This window comes from Tamandua tetradactyla, chromosome 1 (genome assembly GCF_023851605.1).
Source record: "Tamandua tetradactyla isolate mTamTet1 chromosome 1, mTamTet1.pri, whole genome shotgun sequence".
Taxonomy (NCBI): Eukaryota; Metazoa; Chordata; class Mammalia; order Pilosa; family Myrmecophagidae; genus Tamandua; species Tamandua tetradactyla.
Genome location: NC_135327.1, coordinates 112,370,109 through 112,392,399, shown reverse-complemented (window position 1 = coordinate 112,392,399; position 22,291 = coordinate 112,370,109).

Genomic DNA, 22,291 nt, shown 5'->3' with positions numbered 1-22,291 from the left:
TTATGAAGCATGTAATAACATGGATGGACCTAGAGAACATTATGCTGAGTGAGTCTAGCCAAAAACTAAAGGACAAATACTGTATGGTCCCACTGATGTGAACAGACATTCGAGAATAAATTTGGAATATGTCATTGGTAACAGCGTCCAGCAGGAGGTAGAAACAGGGTAAGATAATGGCCAATTGGAGTTGAAGGGATACAGACGGTGTAACAGGACTAGATACAAAAACTCAAAAATGGACAGCACAATAATACCTAATTGTAAAGTAATCATGTTAAAACACTGAATGAAGCTGCATCTGAGCTATAGGTTTTTGTTTTGTTTTGTTTTGTTTTGATTTTACTATTATTACTTTTATTTTTTTCACTATATCAACATTCTATATCTTTTTCGGTTATGTTGCTAGTTCTTCTAAACCGATGCAAATGTACTAAGAAATGATGATCATGCATCTATGTGATGATGTTAAGAATTACTGATTGCATATGTAGAATGGTATGATTTCTAAATGTTGGGTTAATTTCTTTTTTTCCATTAATTAAAAAAAAAAAAAGAGAAGGGGTAATTGGAGCTGAAGGGATACAGACTGTACAACGGGACTGGATATAAAAACTCAGAAATGGACAGCACAATACTACCCAATTGTAATGCAATTATGTTAAAACACTGAATGAAGCTGCATGTGAGGTATAGGTTTTTTTTTTCTTTCTATTATTGTTTTAATTCTTATTCTGTTGTCTTTTTATTTCTTTTTCTAAATCGATGCAAATGTACTAAGAAATGATGGATATGCAACATGTGATGTTATTAAGAATTACTGATTGTACATGTAGAATGGAATGATTTCTAATTGTTTTGTTAATTCTTTTTTTAATTAATAAAAAAAAACCATAAAAAAAAGAATAATAGAAAGAATCAATAAAACCAAGAGTTGGTTGTTTGAGAATATCAAAGGGCCACTAGCAAGACTGACAAAGAAAAAAAAAGAGAGAGGATGCAAATAAGCAAAATTAGAAATGAGGAGGGGTGTATTACCACAGATCCTGAAGAAATAAAAGAAATCATAAGAGGATACTATGTGCAACTATATGCCAACAAACTAGACAACTTAGAGGAAATGTACAAACCTGGAAACACACAAATGGGCTACACTGACTCAGGAAGAAATAGAAGATCTCAACAACCCAATCACAAGTAAAGAGATTCAATCATTCATCAAAAATCTACCTACAAAGAAAAGCCCAGGATCAGATGGCTTCACAGGGGAATTTTATCAAACATTCCAAAAAGAACACCAATCCTGCTCAAACTTTTCCAAAAAATTGAGGAAAAAGGAACTCTACCTAATTCATTTTATGAAGCTAATATCCTTTTAATACCAAAACCAGGTAAAGATGCTGTAAGAAAGGAAAACTACAAGCCAATCTCCTTAATGAACATAGATGCAAAAATTCTCAATAAATCATTAGCAAATTGAATCCAACAGCATATTAAAAGAATTATACACCATGACCAAGTGGGGTTTATACCAAGATGCAAGAATGGTTCAACACAAGAAAATTAATTAATATAATACAGCACATTAACAAATCAAAAGAGAAAAATCACAGGATCATGTCAATTGATGCTGAAAAAGCATTCAACAAAATTCGGCATCCTTCTCTGATAAAAACACACCAAAAGGTAGGAATCAAAGGTAACTACTTCAATATGATAAAGGGAATATATGAAAAACCAATAGCCAGCATTGTACTCAATGGAGAGAGACTGAAAGCTTTCCCCCTAAGATCAGGTACAAGACAAGGATACCCACTGTCACCACTATTATTTAACATTGTGTTAGAAGTTCTAGCTAGAGCAATCAGGCAGGACAAAGAAATAAATGGCATCCAAATTGGAAAGGAAGAAGTAAAACTCTCATTAGTTGCAGATGATATGATACTATACTTTGAAGTTCCTGAGAAATATGTAGCAAAGTTACTTGAGCTAATAAACAAATTCAGCAAGGTGGCAGAATATAAAATTAATGTGCACAAATCAGTAACATGTACATACACAAATGACCTACTGAGGAGTTACTTAAGGAAAAACTTCCATTTAAAATAGCAACTAAAAGAATCAAGTACTTAGAAATGAACTTAACTAGGGATGTAAAGGACTTGTACACAGAAAACTACGTAACATTTCTAAAAGAAATCAAAGGAGTTCTAAATAGTTGGAAAGACATTCCTGCTCATGGATAAGAAGGCTAAATGTAGTTAAGATGTCAATTCTCACCAAATTGATTCAACACAGTACCAAACAAAATTCCAACAACCTACTTTGAAGATTTGGAAAAGCTAATTATCTGATTCATCTGGAAGGGAAAGATACCCTGAATAGCTAAAAGCATCCTAAAAAAGAAGAACAAAGTGGGAGGATTAACACTTCCTGACTTTAAATCCTATTATAGAGCCACAGTGGTCAAAACAGCATGGCATGGTCACAAAGATAGATAGAACACTGACCAATGCAATAGAATCAAGAGTGCAGAAAGAGGCCACCAAATCTGTGGTCAACTGATTTTTGACAAGAGCCCCAAATCTGTGAGCTGGGACAAAATAGTCTTTTCAATAATTGGGCATGGAAGAACTGAATATCAATAGCCGAAAGAATGAAAAAGGGTCCCAATCTTACACCCTACAGAAAAATTAACGCAAAGTGGATCAAACACCTAAATATAAGAACTAGCACCATAAAGCTTCTAGAAAAAAATGTAGGGAAACATCTTCAAGACCTAGTAATAGGAGGTAGCTTCCTAAATTTTAACTCAAAGCACAAGCAGCAAAAGAAAAAATAGATAAATGGGAACTCCTCAAAATCAAATGCATCTACAGTTCAAAAGACTTTGTCTAAAAGATGAAGAGGGAGCCAACTCAATGGGAGAAATATTTGGAAATAGCGGACAAAGGTTTAATTTCCTGTGTATACAAAGAAATCATATAACTCAACAACAAAAGAACAAACAACTCAACTATAAAATGGGCTAAAAATAAGAATAGGCATTTTTCTGAAGAGCAAATACAGATGGCTCAAAAGCACATGAAGAGATGCTCCTTTTCATTAGTTATAAGGGAAATGCAGATCAGGACTACAATGAGATACCACCTCACACTTATAAGAATGGCTGCTATTAAGCAAACAGGAAACTATACATGTTGGAAAGGATATGGAGACATCGGGACACTTCTGCAGTGCTGGTGGGAACGTATAATGGTGCAGCCACTATGGAAGACTGTTTGGCAGTTCTTTAAGAAACTAAATATCGAGTTTCCCTATGACCCAGCAATATACATACTTGGTATATACACAGAAGAGCTGAAAGCAATGACACAAACAGACATTTACACACTGATGTTCGAAGCAGCATTATTCACAATCAACAAGAGATGTAAACAAACCAAATGCCCATCAAGAGACTAGTGTATTAACAAAATATGGTATATACATATGATGGAATATTAGGCAGCTGTAAGACAAAATGACATCCTGAAGCACATGACAAGATGGATGAGCCTTGAGGACATAATGCTGAATGAAATTAGCCAGAAAAATGATAGATACTGTATGATTCCACTTTTATGACCAGCATAAAGGTATAATCAGAGGTTTATAATATAAGAATATAGGGGAAGCTAGAGATGGGTGAACCATTATCTAAAGAGGTTGAACTCCAATGTAAGGGAATAGATAGGAGTGAAGGTGGTTCTCTAATAGGTCTATAAGTAATATTATCATATTGAAGATGAACAAGACAGAAAGGGCTTGTATAGACCTACATGTCCCACTAATTATTACTAGATATATGAATTAGTTCTTGTAAGAATTACTTCAAAGATATGACTCTTGTACAAATAGTGTTTAAGTCCAGAGTACATGGGAAAACTGCTATTGCATGCTGTGAGCTATGTTTAAAAGGAAGCCAACAGCACTACCACAGCAACAGCAGAAGTAACTAATCAGGGGAGGGACAAGAGTTAAGAGGAGGTTTAGATTCCTATTAAGTGAGGGTGTGTTTATTGGTTTTCTTTCTCTTGAGAACAATGAAATTATCTAAAATTGAGAATGTTGATGGACTGTGGACTCTGGACCTTCTACATGATAACTGATGAATGCAGGTGGCTGAAGGATGCACTGATGGAGAAGTAGGTTGGCGAACAATGGTGTATACTTATGAACGAAGGTTGTGTTGCTGCAAGAAGGAACAAAGTCGTGAAGCATACAACAATGTGAATGAATATGTGGGACATTTGCTGAGACAAAATAAGCCAGGAGTGAAAGAACAAGAATGGTATGATCATCTTTAGAACAAGCTTATAAGAAAAACAGGGGCCTGGATTGTAAGCTTTTAGAGCAAACACATTAAGTCTGGACTGATGATTATTATTTCTGGATTTTCAGAGGTTGTTTTAAAGCTGTAATCTTATATTTAGAGATAACAATGAAGCTGAACAGGTTGGAGTTAAAGTGATTCAGAACTTGGGGTAAGGAAGACAGAGTCTATATTTAGAACCACACATCCTCTTTGAGACCAATGGAAGAAAGGCTTATTTGGTCTGGAACTGAAATTTTCTGTAGTGCATAATCTAAATCAACCTATCTGTATAGCTCATTTGGACAATTGAAACCCAGGGAGCATAGAATAAGAAAGCGGTCCTGTAATCCCTATAGATTATTGTAATGCCTGGATACATCCTAAAGTATATTAAGCAGATAATCAAAAAGTATTGGCAAAGTCCCCTGTGGAATGTGAGCAAGAATATGAAACTATTAACCTGAATATCAGGGAATCCCCTGATACTATGTAAAACTTTAGGGACACCCAAATCAATAGGCCATGCCCTTGATCATGAGGCTTCCTCTTGTGAAGTTTATATAGGTAGCAGAGAAACTTAGACTACCTAGAGTCATGCCTAAGAGTTACTTCTGGAGGAACTCTTTCATTACTCAGATGTGGCCTCAGTCTCTCTAAGCCCAACTCTGCAAGTGAAATCATTGCCCTCCCCCTACATGGGACATGACATCCAAGGGTGAAAGTCTCCCTGGTGATGTGGGAGAGGAATCCCAGGGATGAATGCAGACCTGGCACTGTGAGATCAACAATTACATTCTGACCAAAAGGGGGAAAAGAAGTGGAATTAATAAAGTATCAGTGGCAGAGAGAGCTCAAATAGAGTAGAGAGGTTACTCTGGAAGTTGCTCTTATACAAGCTTCAGGCAGACCTTGCTACCTATCATAACCTACTGTCCCCCAACCAGGACCATTCTAGCCAAACCTAAAGAACACCTAGGGCAATATATAAGATTCCACAAGGGTTCCATGCACTAGAGTAACTTTCCAGAAACCTACAACCTCCAGATGGGTTCCTGGTCCAGATAAGTCTTGAAACTTAGCCCAGCCTCTCCAGAATATCAGATAGTTCCATCTCTTTATTCCATATTAGTGACAGACATTTCCAGTATGGAAAATTTAGAATTACCATAGCCCCAACACATCTAAAGAGAGGGATGGAAAGATCAAAGATGATGGTGGAGTTAGATAGGATTTAACAAATGAATATGAATGCTGATTTATAAAATTGATATCTCTTTTCATCTCCAGTATTTTAGAGCAGCTAGAAGTAAAAACCTAAAATTGTGAAATTGTAACCCATGTCAAAGTCTGAAATATGTTCTACAACTAATTGTGGTGCTGTGCTTTGAAATTTATAGCTTTTTTGTATATAGGTTATTTTTCACAAAAAAAGGAAGGAAAAAAATTGATTGTGATGATAAAAATATATCTCAACCCTCTAGCCTCCTATATTCTGGAGCAGCTAAAAGGAAAAATATGAGAGGATCATATGGTAGCCCATGATAAACTCTGGCATCTGTCCTGTAACTACTTGTTGGGGAAGAGTGCTTTGAAAACTGTTGCTTTTTTATTTCTTTGCATTGTATATATGTTATACTATACAATAAAAAAGTTAAATATAAAAGAAATTTTAAAAAGGGTGTTGATGACTTCTATTTCAAAGAAAACCTACTTTTCTTATGTCTCTTACTTAGTATAACTAAAAATCTGTATGCTTTAGCTGTAGTCAGTGGGAAAAACACAATATATAATATATGTATAAAATTTTTGAAACTATATGTGTGTATGTATTTTAAAAGCAGTGTGTTCAATGTGTGTGTATGTACATATATATATATATATAAAAGGTGGAGAGTAATGGCAGTCTGGTTAGGGACTTCAGGACCTGAAGAATGACTCGGTGATGAGTTCTCTGAGCTTTCTTTTTGCCCCATATTCTGGAGAAGCTAGAAACCCAGAATGCCAATTAGCACAGGTAACAAAAGTCCCAACAACAGCTTGCTCTCTTTAGCCAAATGACCAGAAAAGGGGCAGTCTAGAAGATAAACTTTTAGATAGCAACTACTCTTCTGCAGACAATCATGACAGAATAAACTGTGGACATACATCCATGGAATGCCAACAAAGGACAAGAAGGGATCTAGATTTCCATCTTCTTGAAGATGTAATGAAGCACCTCAACACTCCCTGATCAGGGTGATGTCAGACAAGGCCAAGTATGCAGCCAGCACTTATACTCCCACAAGTCAATAAGGAGGCCCCCGCTCCAACCTGTCATGTGCAGTGGATACCAGATGGGGAAACAGTTTTCCACCTGCACTCTGGAGTAAGGAGATATCCCACACCCTCCCCATTAGGGTGATGCCAGAGGAGGCCTGGTCCAGAGTCAGGAATTTCACCAATGCTCAGCAATAACAAGACCACCTCCACTAGAGAGTCAAGGCAGTCCACATAAGGAGCTGGAATTCCCACCCCCCAACCAGCAGTGACCGGTATTAATGGAGGTTTCTCAGGTGTTAGAAATCTGAGAGGGTGAGTGGGAAATTTGAACTTCTACCTCCAATTGATACTAACAAAATGGCACCTCCCCTCCTTTTGTTGGAGCAGTGTCAGAGAAAGCTAGCTAAAATAGAATGTTTAAATAAGATCCAGGGTCTCATATCATAATAGAAAAATGTTCAAATTTCATTTAAAACAACTCACATACCAGGAAACATAAAGATCATGAAATGAATTTTTAAACTATCAATAGATACCAGCACCGAAATGACAGAGATATAATTATCCATCAAAGATTCTAAAGAAGCTAAAGATAAAAAGGCTTCAAAGAGACATAAAATACATTGTGATGTATTTAAAATATGTCTGAAACAAATAAAAAGAAAGAAAGCCTGAGCAAAGGAGTAGAAAATTTCAACAAAGAATTAGAAGATATGAAGAATAACCAAATATACATTTTAGAACTGAAAAGTGCATTACCAAAATAAAAAACTTAGTGGAAGGGTCAAATAGCAGAACGGAAAGTACAGAGGAAAGAATCACTGAACTGGAAGATCAAACAATAGAAATTAGCCAAATGAACAACAGAGAGAAAATACACAGGAACCTATGAAACTATAACAAAAGATTTTAAATTGATGTATTTGAGATCCCAGAGGGAGAGGAGAAAACAACAAGAATGAAAAAGCTCTGGAAAAACTATGCTAAAATATTCTCAAATTTGGCAAGGTACATAAACCTACATACTCAAGAAGATGAATCAACTCCAAACAGGATAAACACCAAAAACATGATTCTGAAAAGAAAAAAAAAATTGAACTTCATTAAAATTAAAACTTCTCTGCAAAGAAAACAATGTAAAGAGAATGAAAAGATAAGGCAAAAACTGAACTAAAATATTTGTAAAACACATATGTGATAAAGGACTTGTATCCAAAATATACAAAGAACTCAGCAAAAAGAAAACAAACAACCCAAATTACATGGTTAAAAAATAAGAGCTGACACTTCACCAAAGATGATATACATACAGAATAGAGCTTATGAACATATGCTTAATATCATGTAATTAGAGGACTGCAAATTAAAGTAACAAGATACCACTATACATATATTAGAATGGCTAAAATCCAAAACAATGAAAGCACCTAATGCTGGTGAGGATGTGTAACAGGAGGAACTCTCATTCATCATTGATGGGAATGCAAAATAATAAAGCTACTTTGTAAGAGTGTCTGTTGGGAGGCTTTTTCAAAAGCTAAATGTAGGTTTACCATATGATCCAACAACTATACTCCTAGGCATTTACCCAAAGGAGTTGAAAATTTATTTCCACACAAAATCCTGTAAACAATTTTTTTCTGTAAACAATTTTTATACAACTTTATTCATTATTGTCCAAAATGGGATGCAACAAAGATGTCCCTCAAAAGGTAAACAGATAAACTGTGGTACATCTATGCAATGGAATATTATTAAACAAAAGAAACGAGTTATCAAGGTGCAAAAAAGGCACACAGGAACCTTAAATGTATATGCTAAGTGAAAGATGCCAGTCTGAAAAGACTAAATACTATATGATTACAACTATATGACATTCTGGAAAAGATATACCTATAGACACAGTAAAAGATAAATGATTTACACCCAAAGTTGAATGACAAAAGAAAAAAAAGATAAATAGGAACTTACCAATTTTTTTTTTTAATTTGCAACATCAGATGTTATCATGAAAGTAAAATAACAACCTACAGAATGGGACAAAATATTTGGAAACCACATATCCAATAAGGGTTTAATATCCAGAATACGTAAGGAAATCCTATAACTCAATAACAAAAAGAGAAACGAATTAAAAAATGAGAAAAAGAGGTGAATGGACATTTCTCCAAAGGAGATAGACAAATGGCCAAAAGCACATGAAAATATGCTCAATATCAACAACCATCAGCAAAATCAAATAAAAGCCAGGAGATACATTTTCATTCCTACTAGAATAGCCAATACTATTTCAAAAATAACAAATTACAAGTTGGAGAAGATGTGGAGAAATAGGAACACTAATTCATTGTTGGAGAGAATGTAAAATTGTCCACCTCGGTGGAAAACAGTTTGGTAGTTACCCAGAAAGATAAAATATATAATTACCATATACCTGGCAATCCCACTTCTAGATATATACCCAAAAGAACTGAAAGCAAGGACGAACAAATATTTTCACACTATGTTCATAGCAGCATTATTCGCAATTGCCAAAAGATGGAAGCAACTCACTAACTGATAAATGGATAAACAAAAAGTGATACATAAAACCAATGGAATATTACTCAGCCATTAAAGAGGAATGAAGTCCTGATACTTGCAACAACATGGATGAACTTTGAAGACGTCATGTTGGGTGAAATAAGTGAGGCACAAAAGGACAAATACTCTATCATCTCACTGATATGAAATTCATATTCCAGGGTCAGAATTCATATTCTAGAGTCAGAAACTGGAACATAGGTTACTAGGGGCCAAGGTAGAGGTAAGGAATGGGGACTTAATGCTCAAATTGTAGTGTTTCTACTTGAAGTGATGAAAGGGTTTTGATAATGGATGGTGGTGATAGTAGCGGAACACTGTAAACGTAGTTAACAGCACTGAATTACATATTTGAATGTGGTTAACAGGAGAAATTTTAGGGTAGTGTGGCAGTGGCTCAGCCACACTTCTACCCTAAATGGCAGAATTCTCGCCTGCCATTCCCAAGACATGGGCTCAATTTCCGGTGCCTGCCCATGCAAAAAAAAAGAAAAAGGGGGGTGGTGGTGGAATTTTAGGTTGCTAAATTTAAATAAAAATAATATAAGACTGTGCAACATGAACAGGGTTCCTTAATATAAGGCACAGAATATGGTTAACAGTACAATTATGATAATATTCTTTCATCAATTATAACAAATTATAACCACAGTAATGCAAAGTATTAGTAATAAAGGGGTATATGGGAACTCTGTATTTTCTTCATGTTTTTTCTTTAAATCTACAATTTTCTAATAAAAATTAAAAATAAAAACATATATATATATATTTAAACTTTTTAATTGTATAGTATAACATATATACAAAGTAAAGAAATAAAAAAAACAATAGTTTTCAAAGCACTCTTCAACAAGAAGTTACAGGACAGATCCCAGAGTTTGTTATGGGCTCAAGTACCATCATTTCAGATTTTTCCTTCTAGCTGCTCCAGAATATAGGAGGCTAGAAGGAATAAACATTTTTTATCACCACAAGTGACTTTTTTTCTTTCTTTTTTGAGAAAAATGACATATATACAAAAAAGCAATACATTTCAAAGTACAGCACCACAATTAGTTGTAGAACTTATTTCAGAGTTTGGCATGGGTTACAATTCCATAATTATAGATTTTTATTTCTAGCTGCTGTAAAGTACTGGGGACTAAAAGAGATATCAATTTAATGATTCAGCAATCATATTCATTTATTAAATCCTGTCTTCTCTGTATAACTCCACCATCACCTTTGATCTTTTTTCTTTTTTTAAAAAAATATAACAACAAACACAAACATTCTTCACATATGATCATTCTTTCTACATATATAATCAGTAATTCACAATATCATCACATAGTTGCATATTCATCATCATGATCATTTCTTAGAACATTTGCATCAATTCAGAAAAAGAAATAAAAAGAACAGAAAAAAATTCATACATACCATACCGCTTACCTCTCCCTTTCATTGATCACTAGCATTTCAATCTACTAAATTTATTTTAACATTTGTTCCCCCTATTATTTATTTTTATTCCGTATGTTTTACTTGTTTGATGATAAGGTAAATAAAAGGAGCATCAGACACAAAGTTTTCATAATCACATAGTCACATTGTGAAAGCTATATCATTATACAATCATCTTCAAGAAACATGGGTACTGGAACACAGCTCTACATTTTCAGGCAGTTCCCTCCAGCCTCTCCATTACATCTTGACTAACAAGGTGATATTTATTTAATGCATAAGAATAACCTCCAGGATAACCTCTCGACTCTGCTTGGAATCTCTCTGTCTATGACATTATTTTGCCTCATTTCACTCTTCCCCTTTTTGGTTGAGAAGATTTTCTCAATCCCTTGATGCTGAGTCCCAGCTCATTCTAGGATTTCTATCCCACGTTGCCAGGAAGGTCCACACCCCTGGGAGTCATGTCCCACGTAGACAGGGGGAGGGTGATGAGTTTGCTTGATGTGTTGGCTGGAGAGAGAGGCCACCTCTGAGCAACAAAAGAGTTTCTCTTGGGGGTGACTCTTAGGCCTAATTTTAAGGAGGCTTGACCTATCCCTTGTGGGGTTAAGTTTCATATGAACAACTTCAAGATTGGGGGCTCAGCCTATTGCTTTGGTTGTCCCCACTGCTTGTGAAAATATCAAGAATTCTCCACTTGGGAAGTTGAATTTTCCCCCTTTCTCACCATTCCCCCAACGGGACTTGGCAAATATGTTTTTGCTCACTGTTCAAATCACTCTGGGATTTACTCTGGACAAATTTACAAAATCTTATGCCCTACTAAAGTTTCCTTGTACTTGTATTCAATTAAGCTGTCCACATAATTTATTTTAGGAACTGCACTGGTCAAATATAAATTTTGTACCAAATAAACATTTTTTGCTTTAGTCTCACACATTATTTAAAATTTTAAAATATTAACTACCATTTATTTTCAACATCCTGCAGTAATGACATTCCTTTGTTCTTCCTCATGCAAAAACATTTTTAAATTTGTACATTTAGTCACTATCATTATACACTTTAGGCATTCCTAGATTATACCATCTCAGTCTTTATCGTCTATCTTTCTTTCTGATTCCATTTGTGCCCCCAGCCCTCCTCCCTCTATCATTTCTTACATTCAGCTTCATTCAGTGTTCTAACATAATTGTATTACAGTTAGGTAGTACTGTGCTATCCATTTCTGAGTATTTACAATCAGTCCTGTTGCACAGTCAGTATCCCTTCAGCTCCAATTACTCAATATCTTACCCTATTTCTATCTCCTGATGGTCTCTGTTACCAGTGAAATTCTCCAAGTTTATTCACCAATGTCAGTTCTTATCAGTGAAACCATACAGTACTTGTCCTTTTGTTTCTGGCTAATCTCACTCAGGATAATGTCCTTAAGGTCCATCCATGTTGTTACATACTTCATAACTTTATTCTGTCTTACAGCTGCATATTATTCCATCGTATGTATATACCACAACTTGTTTAGCCACTCATCTGTTGATGGACATTTGGGCTGTTTCCATCTCTTCGCAATTGTAAATAATGTTGCTATAAACATTGATATGCAAATGTACGTTTGTGTCCTTGTCCTCCTGTCCTCTGAGTAGATACCTAGCAAAGGTATTGCTGGGTCATATGGCAATTCTATACTTAGTTTCCTGAGGATCTGCCAAACTGCCTTCCACAGCGGTTGTACCATTTGACATTCCCACAAACAGTGAATAATTGTGCCTCTTTCTCCACATCCTCTCTAACATTTGTTGTTTTCTGTTTTATTGATAATGGTCATTCTGGTGGGTGTGAGATGATATCTCATTGTGGGATTTAACAGGTTATCACGCTGGACAAACCTACAAAATCTCATTCCTTATTCAAGGTTCCATGTACTTACAGTGTTCAATTAACATGTCCATTTAAATATGTATCTTAATTTTAATGTTATAGTTATTGATTACTGCTTATAGATTCTATTTAAATTATTATTGTGAAAATACTATTTCTCTTTTTCAATCTATGTTCTTTCATCTTGAACTACATAAAGCGAATAAAAAAGGTATATTCCAATAATATATGGAAACCTGGAATAAATTTCAGTTGAAAATAAGTAAAAAAAAAATAAGTAAAAATCTGTAAACATGAGGATATCAATCTCAATGACTTAATCTGTAAAACAAGCATTCTAATATTTACTATTTCAGCAGAAACTTTTCAAAACATGTGCATAAATATGTACATGAATTTTTATATGTGTAAATAATACTTTATATAAGGAAGAATATGTCTAAAGAAATAAATAAAAATACTGCCTCCAAAATAAATGTTGATGCAAATTTACAAATATTAAAGATACTGATACTTTTCCGATGTTTATATACCAACGTTCCATAATCATAATTTGAGTTCAATCAAATTCAAACTGTTCTATGAGGATGTTACATCCCTATAGAAATCATAAAGAATCTGAAGTTATGACATCACATGCAACAGTCAGCTTCCATTTAACCAGTAGATTTCACTGTGTTCCTCTTATATTCTGTAGAATGCATATTTATTTTATGGGGGAAAACTGAGTTAGGTTTTTCATAGAAAAATCTAATGCATACTTCAGGATTTTAAAATTTTCTTTTATAAAGGAAAATAATTTTTCATTTTGGACTATTTTTCAGGGAGAAAAGCCAGTCCATGTCTTCTTGTACAACCTGATTTGAATATGCAATAGAAATACATCTTAACACCAATATTGGGGGAAAGGATAACACTTTGAATGAAAGAGATAGACTAAACCACATCATACATATAATTTGAACACAGTAAATGAATGTATTATATAATATTTCATTATAACCATTCATGAGGAAAAAATAGCAAAAAGGAAACCACCAAAATTTATATTATAAAGCATAGCATTTTTAATTGAGAAATATATTTTATATCATCCTTTTTAACATCTGAAAAAATTACTCATTCCTAAGTCATAATTCCTACTTTACTTTTATATATAATGCATAAAACTTACTTCAAAGTGATCACAAAAATGGAGAATATATATATTTCTTCTTTTCCTATTCAAAAATGGCATCCTTCTTTTCTCTTGGAACTCTTTTTTGTTTCCTTAGGTTTAAACCAATAAATATTTGATTTTGTGCTGTCAACTAAATACCTCAGACATTTTAAACTTTTGTGTAAAACCAAAATTTATTAAAAGAATGTGGCTATTAAACAATGTTAAGAAAATGTGTTAGACACTTGTTGATACCTCCAAAGGGAATGATGAAGTAGGATATGATTGCTAATTTCATGTGTCAATTTAGCTAGGTTGTGGTGTCCAGTTGTTTGGTGAAGCAAGCACTGACTTGATTATTACTGTGAGGGTATTACATGGATTTAAATCATTAGTCAGTTGATTGCATGTATATCCAATTACATCTACAATCAACAAAGGAGATTGCCTTCAGCAATGAAAGAAGCTCCTTATCCAACCAGTTGAAGGCCTTAAAAAAAGAACTGATAACTCTAGCAGCCAGAAAGGAGAATTTCTATCTCTACTCCAGATAGGCAGCTTCCCCTGGGGAATTCATCATCACCTTCAGCAGAGTTCCAACTTGGGACTTCTGGGGAATTCAACTTCACCTTCATTGAGTTTCCAACTTGTAGATTTCTCTACGAAATTAATTCAAATTTGCCAGTCTCTGCAGTGAGCCAATTCCTATAATAAATCTCTTAATATTTACATACATCTTCTATCAGCTCTGTTTCTCTCAAAAACCTTGACTAATATAGAAGTTGATGTGATCTGGATAAAGGTCTGGATGAAATGAATCAAGAAGAGTGGCCAGTCTGAAGAGGCTAAAGAACACTAATCAATGATCAGGAATGGAAACATGGAAACAAAGACCTGGGCAAGTTGACCACATAAGAAGGGACTATTAAGGATGTGGTTGGGTATGTAGATTATGTAGTCACACCATGCCCCTAGGATATATCACTTAAAAGGTGTGTGAACTTAAACATTAGTTTTCTCATCAATTAAAAAGATAAACAATAATATTACCTACCTTAGTAACTCGTTGCAGGAATTAAGAGAGATGACCTATTTATAGCTCTTAGCGTAGTAGTTGTGTGGTAGATCCTAAGCATCTGATAATAGACAGCAGTTACAGAGTGGTAGGAGGCCCATCAAGGCAGACAAGAAATGACCCATTAAATAGCAAAACTGATTCTAGAATTATTTTCTGCACGTTTTTATTTTAATCTCACTCACTGGACTATACCATCTGCATGCCATTAGGAAGAAAATGTCTACCATTTCCATGTCTTTATTGATTACATTTTCATCCAGACCCAAGGTTTTAAAAATACCAATACTTTGATAACTCTAAAAGTTGTATTCCAGTTCTGGTGTCTCTTTGAGATGCTTTTATAACTGCCCACTCAATTTATCCACTTAGGTATCTACTGTGAGGTGGTTCCCATGATCTCTGCATCCTGGTTTTTATGTCTTTGTTGAATTTGCTCCCCTTGAGTGTGGGCAAGACCAGTGAGTTGGATATGGCAAAGAAACTGGATGTCAATCCTGTAATTACATTACATTATTTAAGACTCCAACTTATGAGCAGTCTTACTCTAGAATCTTGCTCTCTTTTCTGGCTCTGAAGAAACAAGCTCCCATAAGTATTAAAGCTGCAAGGAAATTAATTCTCCAAACAATATTAGTGAACTTGGAAGCATATCCTTCACCAGTCAAGCTTCTAGATGAAAACTGAGCTGGCCAACTAACCTTGCATGCAGACTTGAAGAAAACCCAGCAAAGCTGTGCTCAAACTCCAGATCCACAGAAATGATGAGATAAAAAATTAGTGCTAAGTCACCAAGATTTGGTAATTTTTTATACACCACAGCTAACAAATATAGGGATCTAAGAGGCATATTCTCACATAGATACCATACACAAACAGAGTACTTACTCCACTGCCACTCAAACCTGTGGGCATTCTTCTTAGTGCTCTTGATCACATGATCGCCTCAAATATATGTAACCATTCTTAATCCCTTTGTACCCTCAGATTAAAAAATCAATAGCTTGACATTCACATTGTATCCACAACATGACTTCTCACTGTCTTTTGGTTCCAATTAACTTGATTTTTTGCTTGGGCTACTGTAATAGTCTCTTTGCTTCAACTCTTGACTTTCTAGAGTCCATTTTCCACACGAAAACCAGAGATGTCCTTTTAACAGGTAGATCATTTATCATCAATCACCTGTTCTCAGGCCTTCTAAAGGCTTCCATTGACACTCAGAACAAAATCCCAAAGATACATGACTTGGGGCTCCAAATGACCTGGCTCCTAACTGCCTTGTCTCATATCCTACTGCTCCTTCCTCTTCATCTCCTCCAGCCACACTGATTTCTTTGCTGGTTATTTAACGCACAAGCAAATTCCATACTATAATCCCCGGTGTCTGGAGTGATTTTCCCTTAAATATTTCACAATTTTCTTTCTTTTTTATTCAAAATTTGCTCACATTATCTCCTCATAGGGGCCTTTTATGATTGACTTATTCAAAGTAGGAAACAACATAACTCCCATTTCACTTATTTCGCCTCTTTTGGTTTTTGTATACCACTCAATAAAGCCACCATTCCTCTTATTTGGTCATACATTTATATTCTGTCTTCTCACTAGAATATAAGCTACATGATGCTGGGTACTTATTAATTTTACTCATTTCTCTATTCTAGAACAGAAAAAGGCAGAAAGTAAGCAGTTGATCAATTTGGCATAAAATTGTCATTAAAACCTTTTTAGAATTCTTTTAGAAAAGACATTCTACCAGCGTTTTAGACGTTATCTCAGAGAAAAGCACAATAATACATTTCAAACTTTTAACTAATACACAATGCTAACTAATCATGAGACTATATTCTGTCTTCATCTGTTTGCTTTCTGATTTGAGAAATTATATAAATGAGTTATTCTCAGAGACAGAAAATAATGAATAGCCCAAATTGCAGCTCTTGATTTCTCTGCCAGCTATATGTAAGCAGTCATTTATTTTCACTCTCTATTATTCATTTAACCCAAAGAAATAAAAATAGTGTGGTGGAAAAGTAAAATAACTTAATCTCCAAGTATGTTAACAGTGAGCGTTAAAGTCAGGTCTGTAAATGTCATCTGACAGGGGTCAGAGACTGTGTTTGCAGCAGATCTGCCTGTGGTGACTCAATCCATCACATGCCATTGTTTGACAGTCACAGACAAGAAGAAATATCCAGGAACTGAAAATGAATGTTTCTCACTAACAATTCATAGCACTTTGAAGAATTTAGGATTTGGCACATTTTACTCACACAATTCCATATGTTATGATAAAAGGAAGCTGCTTTTTATGCTGTTCGTATTTTATACAATATGGTATTTTATTAACAGAGTGGAGTAATATGCTAATGAGTTGAATCAAATCATTCTCCTTTCTTTCATCGTGTCAGTACTTTACTGCTAAATGATTGATAACAGGAGCCACAACCTTTCACCTCCAAGTCACTAGTTTGAACCCAACCCAGTTGAGCAATGAGGGCCATTTGTTTCCTTTGGCAGCTCGTCAGAGGCTTGCATGAAATGAATGGGTAGTCTCTATTTGCTTACTGGACCTGAAATTATGGTTCTTTGCAGTGAGAAATATTTACTTCTGTAAGTAAAGTTCTAAATTATTATTATACTAATATTCTTTTATGAAGGCCCTAAAGTTAATCAGAATTACTACCATATGATATTGGTTGGTATTCAACCTCTGATTAGAATTTTATTCTCTGAGCAAATTTATATTAAGATTTTTAATACTTAGAGCTTAAGTGTAGTGTAGTAGCAAACCAAATTTGCATGTATCAGTTAAAGTTTTGCCATAGATTTTTATTTCTCATTGCACGCATCAATGAAAGTTTTGCCATAGATTTTTATTTCTAAGAAGCTGAGATGTCTCCTTTTGGAAATTTTAAATAATGTTTTAAAGCTAATAACTAATGCATTTAAATACAAACTCATAAGAATGGTTTCTGAAGATGTTTCAAGATAAGAGAAATTGAATCTTCCTCTATTAGACTGGCACGGGATCCACTGGGCAAGTCAGTCAGAAATGAAGGCTAATTGGGGTCTTCATATTTCCTAAAAGCTATCAAAATGTATGCAATAGAAGAAAAAATGTATTTTCACAGATGGTTTACAACTAGATTTTATTTGTAATAGCCCCTCATGTTTGCAGTACACAGAGTCCTGTACTCACTATAATGACTAAGACCATCATTAATGTTGTTCTCAAATTCCTGGTACAAAGGAGGATAAAGTAAGTATTACACCTCCTAGTCTCTGTTGAAGGTAGGTGTGGCTATGTAACTTACTTTTTTGAATAAATTGTTCATGTAAATGACACGTCACTCTTCCTGCTGCTGCCATGATAAAGGAAGCGCAAATCAACCCAAGACCTTGAACAACCCCATACACACTGCTTCTACCAACCTGCACTGGATGTGTGCCACCTAATGCACTTGAACTTCAGGGGTTATTTAGTACCAGGGCATAATCTAGCCTATCTTGATTCATACAAAACTATAGCATAGACTTGTAATCAATATCAATTTTGTCTCTGAGGATGAAAAAGTGGAGAAACCTGAGATGGACTAAAATGCACAGCATAAGAAAGGATAAAAGTGAAAGAAAGATTCAGAGGAAATTTGGAAACAGCTGTAGAAGACAGATGGGAGAGAGATGTGATGGAGGCAGAGATAGACTTATGGGCTGCCAGCAGGCCACAATGCCATCAGAACACTGCAGACTTCAGAGAAAGCATGGCCTTGCCAATACCTTGATTTTGAACTTCCAGACTCCAAAACTATGAGCCAATAAATTCGTGTGGTTTAAGCCAATCTGTCTGAAGTATTTTGCTATAGCAGCCCTGGCAAACAAAAACATACATGTTACTTAGAAATGTGGACTTCAATACTAGAAGAAGCAGTTAAATTAGTTGAAAGCTGTTGTCTCTAGGTAATAGAATTTGAGAGTGAGGAGGGGTGAGAAGACCATTGAAGGATCATTCAGTCCTTCAAAAATGTACATTTATTATTTGATGAAAATTAAATGTTTAATTAAAATTAAAGAAACAAAAATAAATCCACAGTTTCTTGTTTTCTATCATCAAAATTAATGTTTTATTCTCATTAAAAAAATAATTTCTAGTATTATTTTGATTATCAAGGAAAATATGTTCTGACTTTGCAAAACTTAGAAAATATAGGAAAATGATAATTCTAACTTGCCTATCTCTCCCAAGCGACCTCCAGAGTTGTTCTGTCTCAAACAGGAAATGATAATTTCAGATGAAAGAAGGAACCATTCAATCAGATACCAGTGCTTTACTTGTGTACTGAGAATATCTTATCTCAATAGCTGTGGGGCATAACAAAATGACAGCTCAGTTAATATTTATGGATTGATAATTTCCAATCAACAATTGAATGTGAAAAGAACGTCCATGCAGATGATTAAAGTACAGAGCTATGCATAATATTCAGAAAAAGACTTGCAATGGACAGGAAAATCATTACGTGAACATTATGGAGAGAAACACCAGAGCTCAGCAGATCTATTGCATTGAAGGTTTTTAGGTCAAGTCAAGTCAAGAAAATAATCAAGAAATAAAACAAATAATGGTAAGCTTTTCTTTTCTCTTTATTTTTCTCCTTCTTTACCTCTTTCCTTCCCTCCCTCCCTCTCTTCCTTCTTTCCTTCCTTCCTTCCATCCCCATAAAAAGCAAATGAAGGAAAGGTAATTCTTAATAAGTAAAAGGTTTATGCTCACAAAACAGTAGTTTCAGGCTCAGGATACAGTATGGAATTAATCTTAGCTGAGGATCTGGGGGAGGGGAAAGGATTTACCAGACACTTTTTTGATGGTTGTGACCTCCAGGGCTTACCATTCTTGTTGATGTTGTTTTTGACTTGTCGTTTTCTAATGTTTCCCACTAAATCGATTATTGCCTTTAGAAGTAATTTCATGGCTTCTGGAGTAGTATAGCTTTATCTTTCTAACCTTCATGCTGCTGTGAAAGATTGGTCGCATTTCTTGTTAATTCTGATTCTTCTTTGAGGTTATTCTTTCACTCTCCAAGGGGATCATCAGGTGCAATTTTATTAGGCTTACACATCTTGCCACCTCTGGGGAATTTATACTGACTAATTCATCTTACCTGACAATTGCTAAAATAAATGGTAGCCAGACAGTTGTTTTATTTCTGCGACCTTATTTTATTGCTTGCTGCCTTTCACAGCAATGAGTAGTTATAACTACCAAACAAACAAGGATTTCATATTTCCAGTGTTCTACCTCATGGTCAGTTTTAAATCATTTAGTTCCAAAACTTTTTAAAGAGTAGTTCAACCCTACATTTTTTATCTAACATATTCATTTCTTCTAGCATGTGGCAGCAAAGAGTAATGCAGGAAACAATTTATTGGTATTAGAGATAGATTCTATTCCTAGCTCTGCAAATGACCTCACACAATGTACTCAAGTTCCCCAAGGTACAACTTCAGCATCTGTAAAATGTAGGAATTGACCTCTAAAGTAAACTCAAGTTTTAAGAAATTGTGCTTCCATTAAGAAACAGTATCTTCCGATCTTTAAGTGTCTTGCCATATCTTTAAGCATCAGTACATTTACTTAAGAGCATATTTACCTTCCACTCATTAAAATATTTGCAGAAGATAATGTCTAAATGTCTCTCAGATTTTTAAAAAGATACATCTTATTGTGAAATGTTCTTTTACACATACACAATTGACAGTAGATTAACAGATGTAAAAAAATGACCAAAAGTTAAGGTTTGGAAAAAAGGTCTTACAGTGAAGTAGTTAGTATATAAGCAGGTACTTTTGATTTCTTCCCCCAAATCCAGCTTAAATTGGTTTTGTAGCATCCATAATGCTAGCCATCATTTTAGTACAAGCCACAATAATTACTTCATAACTCTATTTTTGCAGCTTCTCCTTAGCTGATCACCCTGCTTCTATTGCTGCTTATGTCCAATAGGTTTTCTACAGCAACCAAGTGTGTCCTTAAATATCGCATGAGATCATTTCCTAATCAAAATGATTTTGATTATTACTTCTACATCAAACACAGACCAATGACAAAATAAATATAAATAATGAAGGCTAAAAGATGTAACTGGCCTTGCAATCAAAATAAACATCCCCAAGGATCAAAAATAAGAGACTTCAGCCAATGATAACAGTGGTTGCCTCAATCTGTTTCACCCCAGATCTTCCAAAACAATTCAGAACCACAAGAACAAATAAAACTTAGAAAACAGAGAATGTCCAAATTTTAAATAACATTTAAGTAAAAACAGGAAATAGAACATAAAATTCTAATAGAGGACTTCTCAGACTCTCACACAAACTTTTGAAGTGAGCATGGGAAATTTGAGAAAAAATTGCATGGAAGAGGGAACAGAGCTAGAAGATGTCCTAACATTGCTCTAAAACCACTTTCAAAAAGAAAAGTCTGCCTTCAATTTGAAAATAATGAAAAAATCGATCAGTATATCAGTGGAACCTCTAATAGAATGCAGAGTGAAAAGTGAATCTAATTTTATTACAAATGTATAACATAACCTTATTAGAGGGAGTAGAATATAATGGAGCTGATCAACTTAAATTTGTAAAGCAGGTTTTGACCGAATACTGTAAGAATAAAGACAAAAAAGAGCTGTTTACAAACACTGTACTCTAGATAGTAAAATTGTTTCTCACAAGTATATAGGTGAGCAATTTTGAAATTCAAGTACAGTAGTGTTGAAAAAATAAGTAAATGTATTGCTGTATTGGCTTTCTATTGTTGCATAACAAATTCCCAGAAATTTAGAGCTTAAAACAATGCCCATTATTCCTTCGTAGTTCTGTAAATCAGAAATCTGGGTGGGCTTATCTGGCTTCTTTACAGAGGGTCTTAAAAGGCTAAAAAGTGTCTGCTGGCCTGAAAGGTTCTAGAGAACAATCCAGTTCCAAGCTCACTCAAGTTGTTTGCAGAATTCAGCTCCTTATGGTTGTAGGACTGAATTCAAAAGGTGGAATTCCATTCCCTTCCTCTGAAGTATGGGCTGGTTTTAATGATTCAATTTTCAAATAATAGAATATGTAAAGGGGAAAATTGTGGCTTTACAGAACAGAAACCTGGCATACATGACCTTAATCAAGTGATCGATGTTAAGAGATCCATTTTTAATGCATGTTGGTATCATGTACTTTCTAGAATGATACTATGAGTTGGGCACTTCACCTGTGTAGCATTCTTCCCCCAAGCCCATGATCTCAGTCTAACCATGAAAAAAATTCACATTGAAGGACATTTAGTAGAACAGCTAAACACTAAGTTTCAAAATTCTCAGGGTCATGGAAAAAAAGGGGAGGATTGAGAAAATGTCACAGAACAGGGGAAACTAAGGAGACATGATGTCAAAACTCATATTATCTAAGTAAGCCCTGGAATTCTAAAAGAACATTAGTAGAAAAACTGGTGAAATATAAACTAAGGTGGGATGTTTGTTAA